The sequence below is a fragment of the Rhinolophus ferrumequinum genome, chromosome 14, assembly GCF_004115265.2.
Source record: "Rhinolophus ferrumequinum isolate MPI-CBG mRhiFer1 chromosome 14, mRhiFer1_v1.p, whole genome shotgun sequence".
In the NCBI taxonomy this organism is placed as follows: domain Eukaryota; kingdom Metazoa; phylum Chordata; class Mammalia; order Chiroptera; family Rhinolophidae; genus Rhinolophus; species Rhinolophus ferrumequinum.
The window spans coordinates 10,186,179-10,190,938 of NC_046297.1; the positions used below are offsets into that span (position 1 = coordinate 10,186,179).

The window sequence follows — 4,760 nt, forward strand, 5'->3', positions numbered from 1 at the left end:
AGGAAGGAAGAAAGGAAGGAAGGAAGGAGAGAGAGAGGAAGGAAGAAAGGAAGGAAGAAAAAGCCCGACAAGAAAGAAAGAATAAAGAAGCAAAGCCGGGACGTGAAGCAGTACCGGAGGAAGGACCTTCAGGCTTCAGAATACGGCCTCGGAATTCCGCCTGACGGAAGGCTCAAGCAAGGACGTCAAGACCGGAGCAGGCAGGCCTGCCGGCCGGAAGGAATTCCGGCTGGCGAGCGCTAAGGCTCTAGAGGAAGAGATGAGGACGAAAGTAGAGAGGAGTCCGAGATGACGAGGCAGAATTAAGAGCACCTCCTAAGAAGCTGGCGCGAAAGCAATTAGAAGAAAGAAAGAAAGAAAGAAAGAAAGAAAGAAAGAAAGAAAGAAAGAAAGAAAGAAAGAAAGAGAAAATGACCCTAGAGACTGAAGTGGAGGAACCAAAGCCAATCATCGCAGACTGTATTCACGTGGGAATGGCCGGTGGCAGTACAAGCAGAGAAGACACGGTCAGAGGCGTAAGAGAACCAGGGGAGATAAGTGAAAGTCATTTAAGCCAAAGTAACTACTGAGTTTTGGAGTGAGATGTTTCAAGCCATTGGGAGGATCCGGTCAGTGATCTGAGTAGGCCCTGAGTCACTGCAGTGGACAATCACCTTTCCAGAAGTTTGGCAATGGCCGGAAGGAGAAACAAGGGAAACCTGGAATAGTTCAAGGGAACAGCAGGATCAAGAGAAGGTTGGGTTTGAATAGGAAAACAATAGCATGTTGGCAGGCTGAATGGAAGGGACTTGGGAAGAGGGAGATATTAACAAATGTCAGTGGGGAAGCGGTGGGGGCCAGTTAATTGATTCAGCAGGGTTTCAGGATGGGAACAAGAGATTAAGTCGGAAGATTAGAATAGAATATGAGGAAAGAAGTAAAGTGGGGGAGAAGTTGGATGAAGATGCAGGGAAATTTTGAGAACAGGAAAGCCAGGAAGTAAGGAGGGAAGCTGAGGGAATTTGGTCTCTAACATTCCTTTTCACATCCACCCACAAGAACAAGGCTTACTACAGTATTCCCTAGAGCTGTACGATGCTCTTGGCAAGCTGACATTCGGCTGGCTTATGTCTGTAGCCACAGAACAGTTTCATTGCTGCATCAAGACAGAAAAAAAAGAATACTGATTTCTGTAGGCTACTACCCTATCAGAATAACAAACAAAATAAGTTTTACCAAAACCTGTTTCTTTCCCTTCCTTCCAACATTAAGATAAAATGTGGACTTTCATATTTTTCCCTTGACTGTGTTATCGTAGCATTAAGTAGTAATAAGAGATGATGTCATTTTGGGTTCAGTTTCTTTTGATTGCTTGTAAAATATAATTTAGTTGACTGTTACAACTGTTTTCCTTTCATTTGACAAGTTATAGACATTTATGGATGCGTTATCATCATCCTCTTTTTTTTCTTCAGACAAGTCCTATCTTTTTCAGCAGCATTGTTAGTTGAAAGCATTAGTCATACCCAGAGGAACGTATGCAAATATTTTTACCTAAGACCATTAATCACATAAAATAAGAAGGAACTATCAGGCAAGTGCTAAAGTAGAAACTGAAAGAGAAAATGTACTTTTGTTACCGTATTTTCAAATTTTTGAACAGCAGGTAACTTAGCCATGATGCTTATACATGCCTGGATACAGAGATGGTCATTTGATTTTTAAGTTTTATAACGAATGAATGAATGAATGACTAGAACATAAGATTACTTTCATGTATTCAGTGCTTCAAAGTGCAGAATGTATCTTATGATCTCATTAGATATTTCTTATGTCATCCTCACATAAACTTACCAATAGGCCAATCGCTTTTGAAACCATCAGTATGACTATAGACGCAGAGCTCAGTAAGAACACTTAAAGTGATAAAGTATGCGATGTCTTATTCTTTTATGGAGTAGGATTTGAAGTCTGAATATCTATGGTTCATGTGTGTGACTTTTGTCAAGTTATCTATTTCTCTGTGTTTTACTTGCCTCGTTTGTCTAAAGAGAACTTATTTGTGAGATGAAATAAGCTGTAGCTAATTTTAGAGTATTTCCTTTAAGCTGTAAAAATTTCACTCAGTTATTCATTGATTGATTTGTTCATTCAAAAAAATATTCCTGAAGAACTGCTGAGGCCCAGACTCTGGGCGAGGCTCCCAGGCGATTGACAGATTGGCAGGAAGAAGCCATGGGAAGTCTCGTTTATCAGATTAAAAATAAGGGCGTTACCAAGAAGACAGTAAGGAGCAAATGATAACATTTGCCTTTGGGAGAAACTGCCCTGGCATAAAGAGAACTAATCTAGTGGTAAGAGTGACTGAGACCAGGAGACAGACATCTGTCTGACATATTCCTTTATGATAGCATCTCCTCATTGCAGAAAATTTGGAAAATACAGATTTTTTTTTAAAAGCCTATTAGTATATTGTTATGTTTTCTTAGGGAAGCCATGTATCCTGGGTTTTGGGGATAGTCCTGATTTCAGATATCCTGTCACATTATTCCCACAAGGACATTTGTACTTGTCAGACTTGTCCAACCATACTAAGTGAATTTCAAATTCCCAAGGATAAGGAGAGACCATGTTATCTTGAAGTTACTTGAAGGCAGAGTCTGTGTATTATGCCAGAAGGAAAGACAAGAATTGTATGAGTAAAACAGTAATGAGAAGCGGCAGAGTTGGTCAGTTGCTAAAGGACAAACACCAAAAAGAGAAACTGGTAAGCAAGGTCCCATCAAGGAGGAATTTGTATCCAGAATACCAGCAGTTTTTAGAGGTGAAAAGCATTGTTCGGTACAATCAGTGGTGAGTTGAAAGTAATATGTTGCCAACAGAAATAACGTAAATGACTTACTTTTATCAATAAATTGAAGGAAATTCTATTAATTGAATAGAGTGTAGTCTGCACATCCCATCATCTGGGCACCCCCAATAGGTTGTTTTCCTGTAGTGAACTCATCTATCATGTGTGTGGGCAAAAAGATAGAGAACGACTGCTGAGATGGCAGGTACACAAAGGATTTTAAAAAGGACAAAGATGGTGAAATTTGAATTTAAAAAGATCACTCTAGATATTGTCTGAGGCAAGACCTGTTAGAAAGCTATTGGAATAGTCAGATGATGGGTGATAAAGATCTGAATGAGGGTGGTGGCAGCTAAGATGGAAAGTAGAAGACAGATTAGCAAATAGGAAGCATTGCCCCAAAATCATGTCTACCGGAACCTGTGGATGTGACTCTATTTAGAGAGAAGGTTTCTGCAGAGGTAATAAAATCAAGATGAGGCCATGCTGGATTAGATCGGCTCTAAATCTAATGTGAGTGGTGTCCCTATAAGAAAAAGGAAGTTTGGACACAGAAACAGAGACACGGGGGAGAGGGTCATGTGACAGTGGAGGCAGAGATTGTGGAGTGAGGCACCTGCAAGCCAAGGAAGGCCGAGGATTGTCTACAACCAAAGAAGCTAGGCAGAAGCAAGGAAGACCCCTCCCCTCAAACCTTTAGAGAGCACGGCCCTGCTGACACACTGATTTTGGATTTCTGGCCTCCAGAACTGTGAGAAAAAAAATGTTCTGTTATTTTAAGTCACCAAGTTCATCGTAATTTGATCATCCTAGAAAACTAATATGAAACAACTGTGACTTAATCTTTGGATATGAATGGAGAGCTTTGAACATGGGGAATGGACGGATTGTGGTGGAACCCACTAAGAGAGAATGTAGAGCAAGGGTGAGCAAACTACAGCCCTCAACCCAAATCCAGTGTCTCCCTGTAAGGCGGGCCACCAGCTCTGTTTGGAGGTACCCTTGAGCTTGCCGAGTGGACACCACGAGCCACGCTCACCCTCCCAAGTTGAAAAAAATTTATGGACAAGAAGGTATTGTTGATATTAAATGGTGACAGACGTGTCCAAGGAATATTGTGGGCATTTGATCCCTTTATGACGGCTTGTGATGGATGAGCGTGGGGAAGTGCAGCTTGCGGGCTACAGAACAACGTTGGAATGGTGGTAATATAAGGAAATGGTAACGTCGTGTTAGAAGCCTTGGAACGACTGTAAAGAACGGCCCTGTTCACCAGGGAAATCAACATGCTCCCTCGCCACAGCACCTGCTTTACTACAATATAAAAATGAGGTCGTGTACATTTTCATATTGCATTGTTTTGCTAATAAACTTTTGTAATCGTCAAAAAAAAAAAATCCACTGTCTCCTCCACCTGCCTCCACAATGTTGTGAGTAAAGGTTTATTAGAACCAGCCATGCCCGTTTGTTTACATGTCATCCATGGTTGTTTTCCTGCCACAGCGGCAGAGCTGAGTAGCTTAGTGGAGACCTCATGGCTTGCTAAGCCCAGAATATCTGCTATCTGGGCCTTTCCTGAAAAAGTCACCAACCCCTTAGCATGGGGGAAGAAGAGAAGGTTTAGGGCTCTGACGAATTCAAAGGCTGTATAGGACACCTGGGTGAATGTGCTATGGCTTCAATTGGAAATAAACTCAGAAATATTTCAGGAAGTCCTACGTTGATTTGACCCATCAGCGGGAAAAAATACTATACATTAAAACTGTGATAGAAACATTATTGAGTCACTGCCCCAGAACGGTTGGTATTTGCTTCATTCAAGGGAGGGAGGGGGACATAAACCACAGTGCACCTCCTCCAACAGCAAACGAAGCACATCGTGTCATCTGGTCCTATTTAATTTCTACCACATTTTTCTTCCATGCAAGGC

At 41.6% G+C, this 4,760-nt stretch overlaps 1 pseudogene; it reads left to right on the top strand.

Moving 5' to 3' along the window:
- The first annotated feature begins 410 nt into the window (after positions 1 to 410).
- LOC117034191 (small nuclear ribonucleoprotein G-like) lies at positions 411 to 4,086 on the top strand (annotated as a pseudogene).
- The last annotated feature ends 674 nt before the right edge of the window (positions 4,087 to 4,760 follow it).